The sequence below is a fragment of the Thermobia domestica genome, chromosome 2, assembly GCF_964235325.1.
Source record: "Thermobia domestica chromosome 2, izTheDome1.hap1.1, whole genome shotgun sequence".
Classification (NCBI taxonomy): domain Eukaryota; kingdom Metazoa; phylum Arthropoda; class Insecta; order Zygentoma; family Lepismatidae; genus Thermobia; species Thermobia domestica.
In genome coordinates this window covers 232306557-232329855 of record NC_137455.1, presented here as the reverse complement: position 1 = coordinate 232329855, position 23299 = coordinate 232306557, and positions in this window count along the sequence as shown.

Here is a 23299-nt window from a genome sequence, read left to right as displayed (position 1 = left end):
GGTTTAAGTTTTCCCTCGGCCCTGTATTGTTCCTTCCATGTACACTTCTTGCTCAATCCCGTCATCCATCTGAGGAACGAATCCTACTATCTCTCCCTTAGTTTTAGGGGACAGCCAGAAATCACGTTCTCGCAATTGATTGAGAGTTTTAGGTCTTTCGAATTTTTCCAAAAGAGGTACTTAGTCTATCCAACTAGTTGTTTTTTGGTCCACGCTTTGTAATAGGCGGGATGACAAAAATGGACGCAGACAAACTAAAATTCTATAGTTTACCTCGAGGTCCGTCGATGTTCTTCCACGTCTACGGAAATCTCTCATTAGCCGGTAAATAAACGCTTGACCACATTCTCCATTTACTTGTTGTCTCATATTTATACTTTGCTCTAAACGTGCCTTGTACTCAAAAGATGGAAACGCGTTCTTTAAAATTCTCTGAAACTCGTCGTAACTGATAGATTCTAACTGTTCTATTTCTAACGAATACCAGTCAAGTACAGGTCCGCTCAGATATGCGGTTACGTAACGTATTTTACATTCTTTATCCCAGCCATATATACGCGCTACAATAGAATATTCTTCTAGGAACCGATCCGCGCTCTCAAAGGGTGAACCACTAAATTTTGCTAGCTTCAGTTCGGGGCAAACACGCGGAAAATCTCCCTCAGATTCAATTTCCGAAAAGATAGAGGAATCTGGATGTAATGGAGTACTCGGGATGGGTGGCCTATCCTTTCGTGATGTTAGTGGAGATTCACCCTGAGTATCCGGCGGGTTAGAGAAGGTCTTTCTTTATGTGCAACTGGTGGTTGATTATTACTTTCCATTTTTGGATTAGAAGTTTCGTTATTCGCTGGGAATTCAATAATATTTGGCCTAATTGCTTGATTTGCAACGATGGTCCCAACGACAATCGTATTTTCATTCAGGTGAGGTATAATTTGAGATTCTGCGGGGCCACCTGACAAAGGACTGATGTCGGAATTCCGTGGCGGCTTAACACGCACATCAGGATACAAAGACGCGCCGGCGTTCGAAGTTCCTCCGGGCCATTGGTTATTCACTTTACCCTGCATCGATTGCATATTGTCTGCAGGTTGTTTCACATCTGCTGAATTTGCAAATGTCCAGGTGAAGTATTTAGGGCTCTCCTGGTCTTCATTAGGAGCCGCGTTCACCGTACCATTGGCTATGTGATTCTTCAGTAACATCACTATCCAAGTATCGTTTTAAAATCCATACCGGAGTCGTCTGCGCACTTACCGATACAAACTCTGGTAATTGTTCCTCTCCACCTTCTTCGACGGCAGCCGGCCACACTAGTGGTTAAGATTTTTCAACATTAGTGTCCAAGCTCCGTAACGCTAACTTAAGATCTCTATCAACGCACCTATGGTAGTCGGCTTTCGGGGAACTGCCTGCTACATGGTCAGTTTGTATTGACCGTGTACCATATGTTTTTGGTTTCATTCCCTTTTACTTCTCTTCAATTCGTTCTAGAATTGTGATTAAATTAGTTAAGTCTGGCATCGCAATTCTGGATAAAGGAGTAATTTTCTCTGACGCTTCTCGCGGAATATCTTTGTTCAGCAGCGACCCCGTATCCGATGAAGGGTTTCGGTCATGTATACCATGGGATGTTGTAGACTGAAAATCATACTTGGGATCCCATTCCAAACTAGGAAGTCGGAATGTATCACTAAACATGTGGACGGGAAAGGCAGCCTTCATTGGCTGGGCCTGTTGAAGCCGGGGTGCCTGCATCCTCCGCGCTTCTGGTAGGTCCCGCCGTTTCCCAATTTTCTATCAGAGTTTCCGCATTTACGAACCGAGGTGCGATACTTTGATTATGTTTCTTTAGTGCAGCTGATGATTTGTTTGTTTCTTCCACCTTTTCAGCATGAAAGCCTGCATAGTCCGGAGATTGCATTGAAGGAGACTCGGCATCGAAATCCCGGGTAATCTGTTGAGTCGCGACCTCCTCTTTAAACAATGATTCCAATTCATCGTCTCCACTGAGACTTTCAGCATCCTCATAGTCTGTAAATACGAGAAACTTTCGAGGAGAAGGGACAGGCTTTCCTTTGTTTACTGCTGTAGCGGAAGTCGAAGGCTGGGCATCGTCAGCCGGACTCGAGGAGGCTATCGGAGTAGGTTCGGAACCTTCTGCCTCTATCTCAGCCACCGGCGGAGTGCTGGAGAATGTGCGTCGATGGGAGAGCATCTTTCTGCCCAAGAGTCAATAAATCTTTTGTTTTTCTTATCGTATTTTCATCTTCCCCATTGAGGTTCGCGAGTTCCTCTCTACCAAATCTGATTCCAGGAGGGTTTTGTGCAGTAAACATTACCAAATTCGTCGATACAAAAGGGGTGCTCGTGATTAATTACATACCATATGTTCGGAATAGATTTCCTTTTTATTTTCCGCAACGTCTCTCGGAAACTCTCGATTATTCCTAATTAACGAATACACCAAGGAAAATTATGTAACTGTAAGATCGCGCCTGACACCACACTAATGTTGTTGCGCGAAACACTAAGCACACACCGAAAGAATACATAAAACGTATAGTTCTTACGTAAGAAATGAAGAATCCTTTTTGCACGTATACATTAGTTAAATACTTAGCACTAGGATACACTACACATATCACTTATTATATTTTATTGTTTCAACAGTTGACACTTTTTCTTGTATATTTAACTCAGGGGACGAATATGTCCTTTTCCACTTAACACCAAACAAAATACACAACACAAATATCAGTTGTATAGCGGAGGTTCAGAGATTTTAGGCGAGCGGCGGTAAAAGTACAGTAAGGCAGCTGGCGCAAAGCAACTCAAATACCCGACGCCGAAGACACAAATTATATTACGGAGGTTCGTAACAAATAAGGTAAACATTAATGTATGGTGGGTTGAGGTTTTGACACATGGCGTAGCTTGAATAATGCCTGGGTCAAGATATTCCCGGTACATCTCGATTTCAGCCGAAAGCTTGGTTGAACTCAAGCTGTCGAATCGAACTTCGACAGAATTCGAAGTATATGGGATTCTTTACTGGGCCCGGCGTTCATCATGTACCATCGAGATTCAGAAATGGTAGAGTATTAGTCACTAAACTTGGCACTTACGAGAGGTGAGCGATCGAAACACTGGTATTTGAGGATTCAACCTTCATACAGCATGTCTTCCAACATAGGAAAGATATTGGCCTCCTTACTACACGTTATTTCCTAAGGACTACTCTAGAAATTAAATTCATTCCCTCAATTAAATAGCTCTATTACAGAAATTCAAAAGAAAAAAATACAAAAATCTATTAACAACATACCACTCGGCTAGGGTCGAGAATGATCCTCTCGATGTTAAATTTCCGGTTTCCGACTAGGTTTTCACATAACCTTCGAGCTGGTCTTGAGTTTCTCTGGAACAGTAGAATAGAATTAATCACGGAACAAGCTGTTTCGCCATTCTATCGATCTCGGGCCACGAATCACAAAGCATTCGGAGAATTTAGAGAAATGCCAACAATCACCGTGGGTGGTTTATGCTTCCAATAGTCTACTATTGATGAAAATTACCTTGAATTGAGGTCAGTCAATCACGATCCCGTGTAATTCTCGGTGGGAAGGCTTGCTAGTCGCAAAACCTAAGATTTTAAGAAAACTGGAAAAATTGAAATAAATCTCCAAATGAACCAAATTTGTTCGGAACAACGGGAAAATTATACAGTAGTCGGGCGTTATTAATGTTGGTGCTAATAGTTATAATTCAAGCTATCAACAAGGGACGAGTTTCAGCTCGGACGACGTTTCAGCTCGTTCCGAGACTATCTCATTAAAACAGAATGAAAATTGATAAGGTTGTTAAAATTATTCTTAAATGCTTAAGTTTTCGAGAATTCTAATTAAAACACATTACAGCGTCAAGTCAGACATATTTCTGCTTAATACAGTTTGAGTCTACAGTGCATAGACTTCTATACCATGCCCAGCTCGGCTTGGTTCAGTTTATGCTTGGTGACACAGCCGAACAACGCGGCTAAAATAATAAGGGATAACTTTAGATTTCTTTGGTCTGCCATGGGCAAACAGAGACTAAGTTCCTTTTAAAATCGCTTAACTCTTAAAAATTCCTAACTTGCACAAAATTCACCTTAGAATTCCCGTTTTTGGGACGGAGGAGGAAGTTGCTTATTCTCGGTTTTGTCCCTAAGCTGGCGGACATGGGTGTATGTCCACTACCTTACTGGGTTTAACCTCCGCGCGCTAACTTATATTTTCCTTACATGTTCGCTAGGTAACCTTCTCAGAGTAACCTTCTAAACAGCGTTTACAGAGTTCAAATAGACAATCCGAAAAAGCTCCTGTCGGACCCCGCAGGGCTCCGAACTCACGTTCATATACTCGGCAAGTAACGTAAACATAACCTTGCGTCGGCGCACAATAGGAGGGATGGAATTTCTGTAAACTTGGACACACCTCTTTAGAGAGAGATGGAAGAAAACACAACAATAGAGAGAGAAGATATTATTTCCGTATTTGTCTGAATACCGGAAATCGCATTTTTTCATCAATTCCTCCAAATCCCATTTTTTTCAACACAAATTTCATATAAGAAACAGATGGAATTTGTTGAAGAAAACAACGATTTAGCAGAATGCATTAAAGTAAATTTAATGGGTGAGAATATTCTCCATATCTGTCATTTCAGGCAATTATCGTATACAACAATGTTTTCCTACTTATCTCTGTCAAGCATCAAAGATCGCCGTTAATTTTGCCTGCCATCACTCACATACCAATCTCTCTTTACCTAACACGTCCTCTATTTATCTCTTCTTTTGCGTTTATTACACCCCTAACGCAAAAGCCAGGAATCCAGGTTCCGACCGATTCAAAGCCATTTTACGGCCTTTTATTGCTTCGCCAGTGACTTACTTCGAACCTAGGATAGAACTCCCATACATTAGGTATGATCATGCACACTGTCACCCAAGATTCCTGTTGCGTTCAGCCCACCAAGTACTACTCATTTAGTGTCATTCCTCTTCTTCCTATTGTTTTATTACATAGCCTTTACATTACCTTTTAATGTGTATCGAGCTCGACTTGTAGTCGAACCGGAACACCTCTCATTCCTGTTCCAACCCAGCAGAAAAACGCCGTTTTTCTACGCTAGTGTTACTGAGATTTTATGGTGAATATCCATCGACATTATCGACTCCTGATTATGTTTTAAATTTTAACTCTTAATTATTCTTTCCTTTGCATATAAACTCTGCTTAAACTTTTTTTTTAAAGAAAAGTTAATTTCTTATCTCTCCGGGCTTCCGGTGCTAAACTCGACCACAACTTCAGTCAACATTCTATGTTAATGTTTATTGTTTGTAGTTCCCTCAACTTCACTTATCCGTGGTACATGTGTTTCGTACCAGTTTATGAATCTAGACAGGGCCGTATTTTGAGAGTATAAGGCCCAAAACTTGTATCGTAACATTAGTGCACTGGGAAGAGTGAATTATTTTGGAATTAATTGAAAGAATGGAATTGGCGTTAATTGCTAGATATTTAGAATGTAATAGCGAGTCTATTCAGTAGGGGAAAAGCAATGGTTGAAGTAAACTCTTCTTGGTCGGTAATTACCAACATATTTAAGAATGAAATGAAACAACAGCATCGTCGTAAATTATCAAATATTTATAATTGAAAAGTGAGTCCACATACTATGACGAAATTTGAGCTTGGAAGCTGATGCAGGCTCCCGGCGATCGCAAGTTGAATGCATACATAACATTAGAATGAATGAACGAAAGTTTCGGAAATTGTAAGATATATACAATTGAGAAATGAGTGAACTCAGCATGGCGAAAGGAGTGTTACAAGCTGAAGGAGAGTTTTGCTGCTTTTTGTTACTGACATATTTAAGAATAAAATGAAAGATCCGAATGTCGTAATTTTTCAGATATTTACAATTGGTATATGTGTCCACTCAGTGAGGCGAAAACAGTGTTTGGAAGATGACACAGGTTCTTGTTGATCGGTAGTTGCCGAGATGTATAAGGAGAAAATGAAATTACGGGATTGTTGTAAATTGTCAGATATTTACAACTGAAAAGCGAGTCTATTCCTTATGGCAAAAGCAGTGCTTGGAACCTAAAGCCCACTGTTGGTGATTGTTGCATGTTAAGAATATAAAGGAAAGAATGGAATTGTCCTAAATTGTCAGGTAATTAACATTGAAAAGTGAGATTATTCATTATGGCAAAGGAGCGTTTGGAAGATGGAGCTCAAGGTTGCTGATCTTTAGTTGCTGATATGTTAAGAATGAAATGAAAGAACAGAATTATCGTAAATTGTCTGTGGGGTATTTGCAAGTGAAAAATTAGTCGGTGGGGTAGAGCGAAAGGAGTGTTTGGAAGATTAAGCAAACTCTCGCTAAGCGTTATTTGCCGAGATATTAAAGAATAAAGTAAGTTAATTGTCGTAAATTGCTAGATTTTTAGAACTGAAAAAATGTTTGTTCAGTAGTGCCGAATGTGTGTTCTGCTAAAGTAAGGCAGACTGTTGATGCTAGTTAGTTACTTAACTATTATAGAATAAAATGAGATAATCGAATTGTCCTAAATTTCCAAATATATACAAGAGAATGGTGAATCTATTCAGTAGTACAAAAGAAATGTTGGGAAAGCGAAGCGAACACCTGCTGATCGGTGATCGGTAGTTGCATGTATGAAATATGAAAGATGTATGAAATAAAAGAACGGAATTGTCATAAAATATCAATGTACATGATTGAAATCGCGTCTATGCAGTAGGGCGAAAAGTGTGTTTGGAGGTTGAATCATACTCTTTCTGATCGTTGATTAATTACATTTTTAAGAATGAAATGAAAGAACGGAATTGTTGTACATTGTCAGATATTTACAATTGAAAAGTTTAGTCTATTCTGCAGGGAGAATGGAGTGCTTGGAAGATGAAGTAGGATCTTGGAGATCATTACTTAGAGACGTATTTAAGAAGAAATTGGAAGAAAGGATTAGTCGTAAATTTTCAAATATTTACAGTTGAAAAGTCAGGCCATTCAGTACTTCTAACTGAATGTTTCAATAATGAAGCAGACACTTGCTAAAGGATAGTTACTGTTAATTTTAAGAATAAAATGAAAGAACAGAATATTGATAATTGTCAGACATTTCCAATTGAAAGTAATTGGTCACAATATTGCGACAGGAGTGTTAGCAGACAGAAGTTAATTTTCGCTGATCGTTAATTACTGACATATTTATGTTTAAAATGAAACAACGAAATTGTTGGATATTGTTATATACATTGGAAGAGTGAGTCTATTCAGGAGGGCAAAAGGAGTGCTCGGAAGCTGAAGTAGACTCTTGTTAATGGTTGGTTCAGGACTTATTTAAGAAAAAATAAAAGAACTGAATTGTCGTAGTCAGATACTTACAATTGAAAAGTGAAACCACTCAGTACAACGAAAGGTGTGTTGTACTTGTGTACTGTGTGTTGTGAAACCACTCAGTACAACAAACATCTGTTCATCCTTAGTTGCTGACTTATTTCCGTTTAAAATGAGGGAACTAATTTCTCGTAGATATTCAGATGTCCACATTTGTAAAGTGAAACTATTTAGAAGGGCGAAAGGAGTGTTTCGATGATGAAGCAGACTCTTACTGATCGTTAGTTGTCTACATATTTAAAAATGAAATGAAGAAACGAAATTATCGTAAATTGTCAGATATTTAGAATTGAAAAATGAACCCTTTCAAGATGGTGAAGGGAGGTTCAATGATGAAGCAGACTGTGTTAATCGTTAGTTACTGATATATTTAAGGGTAAAATGAAAGAACGGAATTTTCGCAATTGTAATTTATTTATATCGAAAAGCGGTGAAATTAGTGTTTCAAAAATGATGCAGACTCATGCTTGTTGGTTTGTTATTGACATATCTAAATTTAAATTGAGAAAACGGAATTGTCGTACATTATCATATATATACATTTGAAAAATGAGTCCATACAGTAGTGCGAAAGGGAATGTTTGGATGATTAAGCAGACTCATGCTGATCGTTAGTTTCCATTGAGTAGGGCGAAGGGTGTGTTTTAGTATATAAAGCAAACTCTTAATACCATTTTTTGTCGACATATTTCAGAATGAAATGTAATAACATAATTGTCGTAAATTGTTAGATAATTACAACTTTAGTGTTGTTTTACTCAACTGATCAAAAAAGAGTTGGGTACATGAAGCGGGCTTTCATTATCATCAGTTACTGATATATTTAAAATTACTCGTACGTTGTAAGATTATTATATTTGGAAAGTAGCGAAAAGATTGTTTCAAAGATGAAGTAGACTTCTGCTGAACGGTGATTACTGACATATCTAAATTGACGTTTGTATTTGTCGATTGTTCTAAATTATGAAATATTTAGAATTATAAAGTGAGCCCCACTAGGGTGAAACGAACGTTTGGAAGATTAAGCTGACTGGTGCTGATCGTTAGTTACTGATATATTTAACAATAAAATGGGAGAACGGAACAGACATAAATTGTCAGACATTATAGTTGAGAACTTATCCATTAAGTATGGCGAAAGGTGTGTTATGGGATAAAAAACTGACTCTTGATTATCTTTAGTTACTAAATTATTTTACGGGTGCTTAATTTGAAAAAAATTTTCAAAGAAAGCTGTGTCGTCGAAGAGAGATCTTGGGATGTTTCTCAAGAGTAGAACAGGTCCTGGGACCGGACGACACCCGTCTAATTTTAAGAGAAATGAAAATAAGAATTTTAGCTTTTTTTGGAGAAAGAGAGAGAATGGGTAGGTGAGATGTGAGGAAGAGAAAGGAAGAAATCTGATGTCACAGTACCTGTAGCTTCATCTTCTCTGCTGGGCTTCCTGTTGTCCTCCTGTTGTTCGTCCGATGTTCTGTATGTCGAAAACCGAATTATAGACTGTTTGGTTCGTTTTCTAAGTTACTCTCGGAGTGCCCAATTGACTGCCGTGCACTCCCTGGACCGACTCCGTTGACAGTCTTTTGACAACTTCGCGACTGTGTCCTAAGTTGACTCCGATGACCGACTCTCGAGAGACTCTGGAGACTAACTTCGATAACCGTCTCCAAAGTCTCCAAGCGACTCCAAAGGCTCCGTGTGACTCCCTGTTTCCGGGTTAGAGAGAGTATATAAAGGCAAAGATCTGCTGGTAATCCTGCTGACCCCAGACACGTGTAGATGAGATGTTTTCGTCTCAACAGGTACTCATGACATCAGAGATGGACAGATAGTTGGGAAAGGAGCTCTCTCAGCTTTATTACATAAAATACACATTGACATAATACATTATATAACATAAACAAACACTTCTACGATTTAGCTACGAAAACACAAAATTACGGAAGAGAAACGTTGACTAAGAAATCGCGTTCCACAAAAAATAGCTTTATATAATTACGAAGAAGGAAAAAAAGAAATAGTCTCACAACACCGATGATAAGTCTTAAAGAATATAATCTTTCTTATACAAACAATAAATGATTTTGTGGGAGATCAACGAAAGTCAATAAACAATGAATATTAGTCTCTTCACACTCCCACCGCTAAACTTAGACATGCGGTTTTAAAGAAAACACGCATCGTCGTAACCACTATTTTGAAAATAGACTGTATATATTGTTTTGATTAACGTCACTATATGATAAATAAAATACATGATGTACACTGTAGCAACAAACAAAAAGGAGAAAGAATGAATTTCTGTTATTCAGTATCTCATTTTTTTCAAAGAAGGAAAATAAATCATACACAAAAGAAAACGAAGATAATAAATCATTTACTAAACACTGCACATAAACACACAAAGCACTTATTAACATTCTATGTTTCCAATGTAGCGAATAAGACTTGATATCAACAAAAGCATATGGAAAGGCACGTGTAGTTGTTGAGTGAACTTGAAAAACACTTTGGTCAGCAGAATTGAACATCTTCACTGGGTCAGTGTTCTGAAGATAAGACAATTCTGGGAATGTACGTGGCTTTGTTGTATGAGAATTATCACTGGCAAGGTGGCCACAAGTTGGCAGCACTAATCAAACTTCTTGAGATCCGTTGTCTGAGAGGGAGGGGGAAAATGACGCTGACAGCCATCTTGAAGGAGTGTCCATGTTCTTAGAGTGGAGGAACAATGAAATTTTCTCGTTTACTTTCTCTGGTTTACTTTTTCCGTGTTTGTGAGTTAAAGAAAAGAGAAAAAAGGTGTCAAACGGGCGAATAGGTGACGTCTTGGCTGATAAATCAGGTGAGAAAGCTGACGATTATAGTTAAAACTGGTGGGCGGGTCTAACGCTAAGTGTTGTCATGTTGAGAAGTTCTTGGTTCGGGTCCATCCAAATTGCAGTATGGAGAAGAATTAGTGTTCGCTTCTTCTCTTCTTAGAGCTGTGCAATCTTCTTGGCATCAAATAAGCTGTGTACTGTGAGGGTTGAAGGGGGGTAATTGTAAAAAATAAGGAGGTAATGGATGTGAGTACGGCCATGAGGGGAGTGGAAATTTGAAATGTTAAGATTTAAAATTAGGGTTTATTTGGTACAAGGTGATTGAAATATAACGAGGAAGAGTTTTCAAATTAAACAGCAGAAGTGTGGTGGGTAAATAGAGAGAGAAAAACATGAAAAATTAATGGTGGGAAAAAACGAAGGGAAAAATTTCTAAGATGGCGACGACCATGTAAGTGCAAGATTAAATACAAGAACCGGTAAACTAATGTAGGTAAGATTTAGGAAGACGGGAGGGAGTAGAAAAAGAAGAGAAAAACTCAAGCAGATATGAATACACATAAGTAAATCGATAAACGTAGTGCCCAAACTCTTGAATCATACAACTATTTATAATAGAATGACAAAACTCTAATTTTTTTGGGGGGGGGGAAGGAATTTATCTCGACCATAACCCCAAGTAAATTCTTTGTCACGCCTCATCAACTTCTGTAATGGGTGTGCTATCTGGGCAAAGTCCTTGACATACCTCCTCAGAAAAGAACAAACGCCGAGAAAACTCTTCAAGTTCTTCTTTGTCCTTGGGCGTTGGTAGTCCTTGATCGTGTCCAGCATCCGGTCAGAGATCTGTGAACCATATTTCGAAAGTTTATGGCCTAAAACCACCATAGAGTGATGTGCTATTTTCGTCTTCTCGGGTGACAATTTCAACCCACGTTCTCGAAGTTTTTGGAAGAGGATGCTGCACCAGTGTATCATCTCGTCCACAGTAGAGGCCACTACATAAGAATCGTCGATGTAATACATTATATTCGAACTCGGTACGCCTGCGAGTCAATTTCATTAATATATTCAAAGCAACTGCCGAGGACACATGGCTCATAGGCAGAATTTGGTAAACATAACTCGAAGCACCTGGTACGTAGAATCCTGTACACTGCTGAATCTCTTTTGTGATTGGAATTTGGAAGAATCCCTGCTTCATGTCACTAGAAGTGTAAAGAAGACATCCAGCCATGCGAGCAAGCAAGTCGTCAATCGATGGCGTCGCAAAGTTCGAGGGGAGTGATTGGGCATTGACAAGACGCAAATCTGAAACAAATGTGAACTGTCCATCTCGTTTTTTCACTAAGAGAATAGGGTGGTTCCATGGAGACGCCTGCTCACGAATCGTCCCTTGTCTTAGCATGGTATCCAGCTGTTGTTTGCGGACTTCACGTAGGTGGTAAGGTAATAAATAAGGTGTTTTGTTGACTAGCGTAGGGTTGGAAAGTCATATCTCATGCTCAAAACCATGGGCGAGTCACAAATCGTCTTCCGACCAACTTCACACATCGGCAAACTGGTAAATTAAATCGTAAAAACGCTCCCGGTCTTTTGGAGACAACTCTGGGTTGACATCTACTCTTTGCAGGTCACACATCTTTCTAGACTGTTCCAACTTCTCTGAAGACGGTAAAGATTCTTCTGACGCTGTCAATGTCCTTTTTCTGGATCACCGGGTACTTCCTCGAACTCCTCTGCATCGCCTATCTTCGTTCCTTGGCGAAACTTCACGGTGTTGATGGTGGGATTCGTTACAAACCCCACTGGGACTCACAATCTACTATTACTCTTGGGATAAAAATTCCCAACATTTCTTCTATACGCTGAGATGGTAACAGTAACGCCTTTTTCCCCGTAATGTCCCAACAGAAACGTAACTTTATTAAAGTGTGCGAACGAGGTGGTAAAATAGTATTCTCTAGGACTCTAAAAATAGCTCTAGATTCCCGAGCGATTCTCAACGTTAATACTTCAGATAAATTGACCTCTAAATTCCTAGGTGGTAACTTCCTGGACGGAGGACGTCCAAAACGATACAAAGTCAAATTCTGTATATCATAACTTATGATAGCTCTATGTTTTTCTAAGAAATCCGCACCTACCAAAGAACCGTAATAAAATTCGGGATTATCCTAAAAACGTGAGTAAAACATCTGTTCCCAAAATAAAATTTCAAGGACGGAATTTTGGATACTTGAATGCTTTTTCCCGTAACTTCCTTTAATCTGGCGTGAAGACGAAAACGTGTTGCGTACTTCGGAACGAGATTCTCCCCGAGACAACTCATTTGGCTACCAGAATCTATGACAATCTTAACTTGCTGACCATCTAAAAGAGCCGAAACATGTGTAAGTTGTTAGAAGATACAATGGGGACTATAACGCACCTCCGAGCAGATTCGTCCTTGTCATCTACTCTGTTTTTGAGTTTAAAGACGCCCTATAGTACCGTGCAATATGGTTAGGCATCTTGCATTTATAATAGACAATAGGACCCTTACTAGGAGTCGAACCCTGGGTCTGTGAAGAGGATTGCGTGGGAGAACCTCAATTGTTTTTTATTATTGTTGTTATTATTGTTTCTACGGTTTTGACGATTTTCGCTTCTCTCGTTACTACCCTGACCTAGATTCCTTTGCTGACTTTTCTTATTTTCTGCATGATCGCTACCTTGATTGTTATCATTTGAGGTTAACGCGGTTATTTGAAGAGTCATTTTAGCTAATTGCTGTTGCAAGTCAATCATTTGATCACTAATTGCCTTAGTCTGTTCTTTCTATGCTGTAGCTGACTGCACAAAATTCTCTTGCCTGTACAGCGGACTTTGAACTGCTGACTCCGCACTTCTACATAACTGACTACCAAACTTGGCTTGGCGGAAGCACTGGCGAATGCAAGACCGCAGAATTATTTTTAAAGAATTTTTCCAACTCTTTTCTCTTGAGTAATAGCCGAGTTTTTTCTTCCACTACTAAATCACCCAATAACGCAGCTACTGTATTATATTCTTTACGAATGACGACCTGGAAAAAGTCGGGCAATAACCCTTCTATGATCAGTTGTATCTGTTTTTTCTCAGGCGCGTTAGGATCTGCTCTCAGAATCAGATCTTGTTTTGCATATACATAATCAACAACTGGCTCATCATCGCCGTGTTCCCGTCCTCGCATTTGGGCCTCTGTCAACTGAGGAACCAAATTATCCTTAAACGCTGTTATTAATGACTGCTTAAATAGCTCATAAGACATCTGAGCAAAATCCGGCTTTCTCTCCATAGATGTAAACCATGATTCGGCTGGACCTCTGAGCTAATTCCTAAGTACAAGCTTCCGTCTCATCCCATTCCAACCATTAATATCAGCAATAGATTCATATTTTCGCACAAAACGTTCTACGTCTTCCCCTAACCTAGCGTAGAAAGGTTCTGGTCTTACTATGGTATTAAAAATAGGCAACGGTTGGTTATCGCCTCCTGACGCCATGTCTAAACCGGGCTTCTCAACGGTAACTTCTAAAGAATCGGCAGTAATATCGGATAAGATCTCAGAAAATTCTAATTTTTTCCGAAGCTGGTCTAAATAATTTCTGGTAAACTTGGCCGATACAGGGGACGAACAAGCCGCGGGATCGAAATAAATCGTGTCACTAAGATTTAAGAAGTCATCACCCGGTACTAAAAGTTCGTCAACAAGACGTCGCAACATATACACAAAACATGAACTAAAATTGGCACAAGTTTAACGAAATACAGAGTGTACATATATAACTACTTAAGTGTAAATTACACATGCAAAAACTTAGAGAGAGGAAAAGAGATAACAGAATGTCTTAAAGCACAAGAGGTATTTGGGGATTTTCCACCACTCTTCAAAGGATTGAAGAGAAAAGAAAACAAGTCTTGCGAATGGGAAAAAAAGAAACTAATTTTGAGTAGCGTAATACAGAGACGGTGGGGGAGAGGTACCGGTGGTGGAAAAAGATTAGAAAAAAACTTAATTGAAAAATTGTAAAGAAGAAACCAGTATAGGGCCTATCCACCATTTTACGGGGGGGATGAATAAAGTAGAAATTACTAAGAAAGAGTCAGCATCTCTACCATTTTACGGGTGCTTAATTTGAAAACAATTTTCAAATAAAGCTGTGTCGTCAAAGAGAGATTCTTGGGATGTTTCTCAAGGGTAGAACGGGTCCTGGGTCCGGACGACACCCGTCTAATTTTAAGAGAAATGAAAATAAGAATTTTAGCTTTTTTGGAGAAAGAGAGAGAATGGGTAGGTGAGAGGTGAGGAAGAGAAAGGAAGAAATCTGATGTCACAGTGCCTGTAGCTTCATCTTCTCTGCTGGGCTTCCTGTTGTCCTCCTGTTGTTCGTCCGATGTTCTGTATGTCGAAAACCGAATTATAGACTGATCTGTTCGTTTTCTAAATTACTCTCGGAGTGCCCAATTGACTGCCGTGCACTCCCCGGACCGACTCCGTTGACAGTCTTTTGACAACTTCACGACTGTGTCCTAAATTGACTCCGATGACCGACTCTCGAAAGACTCTGGAGACTAACTTCGATAACCGACTCCAAAGTCTCCAAGCGACTCCAAAGCCTCCGTATGACTCCCTGTTTCCGGGTTAGAGAGAGTATATAAAGGCAAAGATCTGCTGGTAATCCTGCTGACTCCAGACACGTGTAGATGAGATGTTTTCGTCTCAACAGATACTCATGACGTCAGAGATGGACAGATAGTTGGGAAAGGAGCTCTCTCAGCTTTATTACATAAAATACACATTGACATAATACATTATATAACATAAACAAACACTTCCACGATTTAGCTACGAAAACACAAAATTACGGAAGGGAAACGTTGACTAAATTCTCAGACATACATGAATTTCATTAACTAAGACATCCGAATAACTAGCTTTCTTCAACACAAGAAATAGCTTTATGTAATTAGGAAGAAGGAAAAAAAAAAGGAATAGTCTTACAACATTGATGATAAGTCTTAAAGAATATAATGTTTCATATACAAACAATAAATGATTTTGTGGGAGATCAACGAAAGTCAATAAACAATGAATATTAGTCTCTTCACCACTGTATCGCTGTACTTTCAGTTTCGTCTAAGATCTGCAAATACTGGATACAATAACATACATCATCATCATAGGCTTCTCCACAGCAAGAAGGCAAGCTTTATGAAAAGCCTGTCCACAGCGTTTGCAGTTCTTTCGTGGTAAACGAGGTCCTACACTCTCACCACACTGGTAACACAATCCAGAAAGTGAAAAAAGTACGGTTTTCTATTTGTTGCGTACTGTTTTCCAACACTCTCACTTTCAATATGTTTGAATCTTCTTTGGATGCTGAAGAAGAATGAACTCCCTCATTTTTATTCTCTTGCAATTCGCCAAAAAGCACTCGTTTAGCCGGAGGGGCAGGAGGTAATTTCTCCCTTCCAGTTATACCTGTACGTTCAGAAGAAAATAGGTTAACACTAGGAGTATCTTCGTGTCTTTTTCTACTTTCCCAGCTGGACCTGACTGTTTAATTTCTCTTTTCCTCTTTCTCTCCATTTTCTCCCTCTCTTGTTTTTCTTTTGTATTTCTTTTCTCTTTGTGCAGCTGTTTCCATTTATCTGATGTTATTACAAATGGGAATCTTTGAATATTGCGACCTTTTCGCTTTGGCGTTTCTGACCATAGCAAACAGTCCTTAAAAAGCGGTATATCTGATTTCTTGATTGGATACATTTTATCCCGGTCAGTAGTTGTTTTGCTCTTCTGGTGTCACCTCAACTTGTAGAGAATAGCTTGCTTCCTCAAGTTGTTCTACTAAAACACTTTCAGTCTGTTGTAATCTTGGTGAGTTTGAGACTTCATCTGACGGCAACTCATCATTTGCGTGTATTCTTATGAGCGTTTCATCTTTAGAAAATTCTTCAAATATCTTACAGAGAAGGCAAAAATCTTCACATTTTTCTTCATGACTCTTTGCAGCTTTATCTGTAAACTTTTATTGGGTTACACTTCTCGGGCCCAAGTAAATCACAAAACTTCTCGTAAGTCAAATCACGAAAACTTAATTCCATTTAAATTCTATTTAAATAATCTTGGAAATAATTCAGTCCTCACTCAGCACCGCAAACTAACTTGGGCAGCTACCTGAGTGAAAACGCTGTGATTAGTTTCTTAAAAGCCGGTATTAACACCAGTGGCAAATGATGTGCTGAGTAATCACATCCGAGGCATCAATGCAAAAATCACCGATAGACACTGGCCATTACATCACAGAATTCAGCTTAAAAAGCAACTAGGCCTATTTCATACTCCATAACTTCACGTGTGTACATGGCCACAACGTAAGTCACTGGCGTTTCTCCTAGCGCGAGGACTGTAGCTATATTTTAAATGTAATCACATGTGATAAATATGAATAGGCCTTGTTATTAATTTTCAAGGAAAAAAACTGTACACTTAGCAATATGAAAAAAGAGGCTGCGGACTTTCAACGCACACTGACGTTTCTGCAGTGCTTCCCCTTCTTGTTCTGTTTTGGTATCATGATCTAGGTCTAGCTGAGTCGAAGCGTCGAAACCTTCCTTTCATATTGGTAAGAGTGCAGATCTCCTCCTTTTCCCTAAAATTAAATGTAGTCAGATACACGAGAAACTTAAATCTACTTAAGTAACCTGATTATAATGGGCCCTATACCGAGATCGTTGTTATACACTCCCTTGTACATTTTTTCCAGAAAGGGGTCTCTATAAAATAAGCCTAGTTCTATTGTTATGCTTAATCACGGCCGCCTTTATTGTTATACAGGCCAGTCTTGAAATGGCAACTGCGCCTTTTTGCCTTCCACAGGCTATCCACCCAGCACAGCCGGCTGCCCAAATTCTCTGCATTAATGTCTAGAGAAAGGGAGGATCCTCGCTAAAATGGTAGAGAAATAGTCTGTGAACTGCCAACTGTTGAAGGTGGATAGTCTGTGGCAGGCCGATTTGCGCAGTTGCCACATTCAAGGTTCTGGCTTGTACAACAAAGGAGGCTTAATCCAATATAAACATAGTGATGGGCATAGTGAATTTACAGTAATGGGCACTGGGCCCATCACTGTTAAATAACCTTTAAATATCATGAAATTTCCGAGCAAGAAAAACAACAGCCTGAAATGCACTTTAGGCTTAAAATAACGACAAAAAAATTCATATAATAAAATATAGTTATGAGCACTATGTGCCTATCACTGTCATGTTCCATTAAATTAAAATACAGTGGTGAGCACCTCATGATTTGAGAGCAAAACTCATTTAGACTTACATCTCATTAGCATGAAGTGCTCTTATCATTTAATAATCACTCAAAACACAAAATTTTAATTTCCAATTGATTTATAATGAAAAAAAACTTAATCAGTACACCTATCTGATTAAAAGAATTCTTTAGAAATGAACAACAACCATCACAATGTTTCACATCGCGCTCTTTTCTACACCCCGCCACACACACGAAAGAAGAAAGACAATTGACAAACAGTGAGCATAAAGAAGAAAGGCGTACCAACATTTGAAAATCGTCAATAGTTCGCTACAGGCGCTCAGACTCTTATTATTTGAAAATAATTGGCATAGGTGCCCATCACTATCAGAGTGCCCACGACTGTATAGTTTCCCCTATTTAAGAAAAAATGAAGAAATGGAATTGTCGTAAATTGTCAGATATTTTCAATTAAAATTTGTTCTATTTAGTAATGCAGAAGTAGGGTATAGATACTGACATATTGAGGAATAACATGAAAGAACTCAATCGGACTAAATGGTCACATATTTACAATTGAAATGTGGGTGTATTCGGTATTGCGAAACGAGTATTTAGAACGTTAAGTGGACTCTTGCTGATCGCTCGTAGCCGAAACATATAGAAGAATAAAAAGTAATTACGGAATTGTCGTACATTGGCAGATATTTACATTTGAAAAATAAGCCCATTCATTAGGGCGAAACGTGTGCTTGGAAGATGAAGCAAACTCTTGTTGATCGCGTTTTGCCGACATATTTAAGAATAAAATGAAATAGCGGAATTGTCGTAAATTGTTAAATATTTACAAATAAAAAGTTGTTCTATTTAGTAGGGCAAAAGTAGGGTATATCTGATGACATATTAAGGAATAAAATGAAAGAACTCAATCGGACTAAATCGTCACATATTTTCAACTGAAAAGTGAGGCTATTCAGTATGGCTAGATGAATGTTTGGAAGCTGAAGCAGACACTTGCTGATCGATAGTTGTCTTCATATTTAACATTGAAATGAAGGAACTGAATTGTCGTAAATTGTCAGATTTTTACAATTGCAAAGTGAGGCCATTCAGTATGGCGAACTGAGAGTTTCAATGATGAAGTAGGCTGTGCTAATCCTTAGTTACTGACATATTTAAGAATAAAATGAAAGAACGGAATTGTCGTAAATTTTAATCTATTTACATGGAAAAATTGCGAAGAGTGTGTATCAATGATAAAGCAGACTTTTGCTAATCGTTAGTTCCGGATATTTAGGAATAAAACAAATGAACAGAATTATTGTAAATTATCAAATATTTACAACTGAAAAGTGAGTCTATTCAGTATGGCAAAAGGAGTGTTTGGAAGTTAAAGCACGATCTAGGTGATCGTTGGTTGATGACATATTTAAGAACAAAATGAAATCACGGAATTGTCGAAAATTGTCAGAAACTTACAGTTGCAATGCTGGTCCATACAGTAAGGAGAAAGGAGTGTTTGGAAGCTAAATCAGACTCTTGGCAATCGTTAGTTACAGACATATTTAAGAATAAAACGAAAGATTGGAATATTCGTAGATCGTCAAATATTAACAACTGAAAAGCGAGTCAACTCAATAGGGCAAAAGGAGTGTCTAGAAAATGTAGCAGACTTTTGCAAATCGTTAGTTATTGACATATTTAACAATGAAATGAAACAACAATTGTCTACTATTTACAAATGAAAAATTCGTCGATTCGGTAGGGAGAAACGAGCGTTTGGAAGATGAAAAAGATCCTACTGATCTTTATTTGATACATAGTTATGAATAAAATGAAATAATAGAATTGTCCTAAAATGTGAGATATTTACAATTAAAAAATTGTTCCATTCAGTGGCGCAAAAGAATAATTTGGATGATGAAATAGACTCTCATTATCGTTATTAAGTGACATATTTAAAAATAAAGTAAAAGGACGGAATTTTAGTATATTGTTCGTCATTTACAATTGAAAAGAGAGTCGATTCAGCAGGGAGAAAAATGTGTTTGGTAAATAAAGCAGACTCCTGATGATCGTTAGTTACTCAAATATTTTAGAATAAAATGAAATAATGGAATTGTCCTAAATTAGAATATATTGAGAATTGAATAGTGAGTCTATTCAGTAGGTCAAAAGGAATGTTTGGAAGGTGATGCAAACTCTTCCTGATATTATGTTGCCGAGATATTTAGAAATGAAATGAGAGAACGAGATTGTCTTAAATTATCAAGTGTTTAGAATTTAAAAGTGAATCCATTCACAAAAGCGAAAGAAGTGTTTGTAACAGGAAGCAGACTCTAGCTGATTGCTAATTACTGACGTATTTAAGAATAAAATGTCAAAACGGAACGGACGTAAATTTTCACATGTTTACAGTTGAAAAGTTAGTCCATTGAGTAGGGCGAAAGGTGTGCTTTGGTAGTTATATGATCATTACTCTTGATGATTATTAGTTACTGAGCTGTTTTAGAATAAAATTAACTAATAGAGTCATCGAGAATTGTCAGGTATTTACAATTCAAAACGAGTCTATTCAGTAGGGCGAAAGGAGCTTTTGTATGCTGAAGTGGATCATAGTTGATCGTCAATTGCCGACATATTAAGAATAAAACGAAAGAATGGAATTCTCGTAAATTATATGTGAGTTACTATTCAAAAGCGATTGTATCCAGTAGGGCTAGAGGAGTGTTTGGATTCTCAAGCAGACACTTGCTGATCGTTGGTTCGAGACCAAATTAAGAACAAAATGAAAGAACGGAATTATGGTACTCAGATATTTAGAATTAAAATTGAATCCATTCAGAAGAATAAGTGGTGTGTTTGTACGATTAGGCAGACTCTTGTTCATCCCTAGATACTGACATATTAAAGTTTAAAATGAGAGAACGAATTTGTCGTACATTGTCAGATATTTACATTTGAACCGTGAGCCTATTTAGCACGGCGAAAGGAGTGTTTTGGAGATGAAACAGACTTTTGCTTATCGTTAGTAGTTACACATTTAAGAATAAAATGAAAGAACGTAATTGGGGTAATTTGTCAGATATTTACAATTGAACAGCCCTTCTATTATATAGGGCCAAAGGGGAGTTTGGAAGTTAAAGAAATTAGACTTGCTTATCGTTAGTTACTAACATATTAAGAAATAAAATGAAAAACGGAATTGTCGTAAATGTCAGATAAATACAATTGAAAAGTGGCCCTAGTCAGCACGGCGAAAAGAGGTTTAGAAAACGATCAGACTCTTGCTGATCTTTAGTTACTGACATATTTGTGAATAGGATGAAAGAGCGCAATTGTTGTAAATCCATAGATATTATCAATTGCAAAAAGGAGTTGATTCCTTTGTAAGAAAGGAGTGTTTGGAAGCGGAAGCATACATATTGTGTTCCTTCGTTGAAGATATATTTAAGTATAAAATGGCAGAACGTAATTGTCGTAAATTGTCTGATTTTACAAGGAAAAATCAGTCCATTCATTACAGCGAAAAGAGTGTTTGGAACATGAAGCAATCTCTTGCTGATCTATATTAGGCTACATATATAAGGATGAATTACTATAACGGAATTGTCGTAAATCTTCAAATATTTACAATTGAAATCGCGTCTATGCAGTAGAGTGAAAGGAGTGACTGGAAGCTGAAGCAGACTTGCTGATCATTACTTCAAGTCTTGTTTAAGAATGAAATGAAATAACGGAACTGTCGTATTTTGTCAGATACTTAAACTTGAAAAGTGCTTCTAATATATAGGGCGAAAGTTGTGTGTGCAAACTGAAGTAATTGCACTCTTGCTGCTCGTTAGATGTGGATATATGTAAGAATAAAATGAGAGAACGGAACAGACGGAAATTGTCAGATATCCAATGAGTAGGGCGATAGTTTTTTTTTTTTTTTTTGTATATAAAGCAGAGTCTTAATGATCGTTAGTTGTTCGTTAGTTCCTGAACTATTTTAGAATAATTTGAAATAATCGAATTCTCGAAAATTGTCAGATATTTAAAATTGGGAATTGAGTAAAGTCAGCAGGGCGATAGTATTGTTCGGAAGCTGAAGCAGAGTCTATCTGGTCGTTATGAATTGAAATATTTAAGAATAAATTGAAAGAACAGAATTGTCTTATATTGTAAGATATTTATAATTATATTTTTAAAGATGAAGGAGAGTCTTGCTGATCGTTAATTACTGACATACTTAAATTTAAAACGAAAGAACGGAGATGTCGGACATTGTTAGTTTTTTACTTTTGAGAGTGAGTGTATTTGCAGAGCGAAAGGAGAATCGGAAGTTGAAGCAGACTTTGCACATCGTAAGTTAAAGATTCATTCTAGAACAAAAATTCAATGATGGAATTATCGTAAATTTTCAGATATTTAGAATTGAGAGAAGCGTCTATTAAGGGGGTGGAGGGAGTGATTAGAAGCTGAAGTAGACTCTTGCTGATCGTTATTTTAGGACTTATTTATGATTAAAATGAAATAACGGAATTGTCGTATATTGTCAGAAATTACAATTGGTAAGTGGGCCCATACAGTAAAGGGATGGAGTATTTGGAGGATGAAGCGCACTCTTGTGAAGCTTAGTTACCGATATATTTAAGAATAAAATAAAGTAACTTAATTGTCGTAATTTTTCAGTTATTTAAATTGAAGAGCCATTCCAATATATAAGGCAGAAGAACTATTTGGAGGCAAAGAAATTATATTCTTGCTGATTTTTAGTTACTGACATACGTAGGAATAAAATGAAAGAACGCAATTGTCTTAAATTGTCAGATATCTACAATTGATAAGTGACTCCATTCAGTAGAGGGAAAGGATTTCTTTGCTGGTGATGCAGACTATTGCTGATCCCTATTTGTACACATATTTAAGAATAAAATGTGAGAATGATATTCTCTATAACAGTGTTTTACAAGGGTTTTATTTCTGAAATGAAATTTTTTACTATGAAGGAATGTGACCTGCAAGTTCAAACGAGACATCCGATTTGATCCGTCAGGGATAGTTTACGAGTGATTCAAGCATTCATGTTCTACATATATTCATGTACACCTTGTCTCAAAAAGGTTGAGCGCATTCTTTATTCCTGTTTCGAGGCAAAAATGTTTTAAGTCCAACTTCGGGTATCTTCGAAGAAAAGTAAACCAGGTTCGAACCTCGAAGCCAACCTTTGCATTCGCGAAAAATCCTTCGGATGTGTTTTTCTTCTTTTAAATATATTAAGACTTGTTACCAATTATATATAAAAAAGCAGCATTGATTGAAATACTTAATGATAAAACATTTCGAAACTTTGTATTAACGTCAGCACATGCTTGTTTGTCATTTTCCTCTCCATACTTGATGGAACATTTAGATACGTAAACGAATATTTCCGTATGTAAAAGAATGCTGAAAGTTAAGACAGAACATAATTATCGCCTGAATACAAAAATAAAAGTCGAAGTAAAACTTAGCAGCGTTTGCAGTGGATATGAATGTCATTATTATCTTAAATACAGCTATATATCGCTAGAAGTATTTTCCGAAGAGCGTTTGTGCTAACTGAGTGGTAAGCCGTTGGATTCCAAATCGTAAGGTTGTGAGTTCGATTTTCATCTTGGGCAATGCTTTTTTTATGGAATTCTATTTTCCGCAATGCATGAAAAATTATATAAAATAATTA